This window comes from Puma concolor, chromosome E2 (genome assembly GCF_028749965.1).
Source record: "Puma concolor isolate L17-30 chromosome E2, mPumCon1.1.hap2, whole genome shotgun sequence".
Lineage (NCBI taxonomy): Eukaryota > Metazoa > Chordata > Mammalia > Carnivora > Felidae > Puma > Puma concolor.
This window is the reverse complement of record NC_141681.1, coordinates 42491528-42492844: the sequence shown is the minus strand read 5'-3', so window position 1 is coordinate 42492844 and position 1317 is coordinate 42491528. Positions and strand designations below refer to the sequence as shown.

At 41.8% G+C, this 1317-nt stretch overlaps 1 pseudogene; it reads right to left on the bottom strand.

Moving 5' to 3' along the window:
• Positions 1-353: 353 nt before the first annotated feature.
• Positions 354-452, bottom strand: LOC112851435 (U6 spliceosomal RNA; annotated as a pseudogene).
• Between the last annotated feature and the right edge of the window lie 865 nt (positions 453-1317).

Sequence of the window (1317 nt, the reverse complement as noted above, 5' to 3'; positions counted from 1 at the left end):
TTGTTTTTGACTGACCTGAAAAGTGACTATTCTATTTTTAACTCTACTAGCTACTTTTGCGTTTAAAAACACACAAGTATTTTTTTCAGTTTTTATTATTATTTTTTTTTTCCGAGAGAGAGCACGAGTGCACAAGCAGGGAAGGGGGCAGAGGGAGAGAGAGAAAGAGAGAGAATCCCAAGCAAGCTCCACGCTCAGTGCAGAGCCCCACGCGGGGCTTGATCCCACGACACTGGAATCACCACCTGAGCCAAAATCAAGAGTCGGACACTCAGCTGAGAGCAACCCAGCCACCCCTGAAAGTTTTTATTTTAATCACCTGGTGCTCATCACAAGCGCACTCCTTAATCCACAAAAATATGGAACCCTTCATGAATTTGTGTGGCATCTTGCACAGGGGCCACTTGTCTGTATCGTTCCAAGTTGAGTACCCATGCTGCTGAAGCGAGCACCTACACAGCTATTTGTCACAGAGCTGCGGCTGTTGATTTCATCCTCTCCTGTTTTTTCTCATTCCTCCCATAGCCACTTCCTGTTTCAGATAACATAATCTGGGATTATTTAACCAAGTTATTTTTATGAAAAAGACGTGTTTTTTGTTGCTAAAATAGGTTAAAATATGAATTATTTTTAACGCAGTATTTTACATATTATTCACACTTATCTCCTATATTTAATTGATTTTCACACTCACCATTTAGACTTCTACCACATCCTTCTACTTTAAAAGTTTTTATTTTGATTAATCTCTCACTCAGCCATAGTGTTTCTATCAAGTGAGTTTTTTCAGAACAGATGGAATTTTCAGAGCCCAGATGTAAATGAAAATTTATCGGTGGCTTTCAAGCAATAGAATTATTGAGTACATACATCCTTGTCCCCCACTCAGTATATCCTGTTATTCTGTGACACACACTCAGAAGCCTGATTCTCTGCCTTTGTGAGCAACCTTCTGTTTTTCTTCCTGCAAATCTGTGCATTATCTTTGAAATTCAATACACATCCAGGTACTGGACAATTTCTGTTAATTTTCCTTTGGCTGCAGCAGGACCTTTTTATCTGAAGATCAACATTTTTCTTCAGCTCAAGGAGACTTTATTCTCTTCTCTAAATAAGGCTCTCCTAGGGGCACCTGGGTGGCTCAGTCGGTTGAGTGTCTGACTTCGGCTCAGGTCATGATCTCATGGTTTGAGTTCCGGCCCCGCATTGGGCTCTGTGCTGACAGCTCAGAGCCTGGACCCTGCTTCGGTCCTGTGTCTCCTTCTCTCTCTGCTCCTCCCCCGCTCAGACTCTCTCTCTCTCTCTCTCAAATATAAA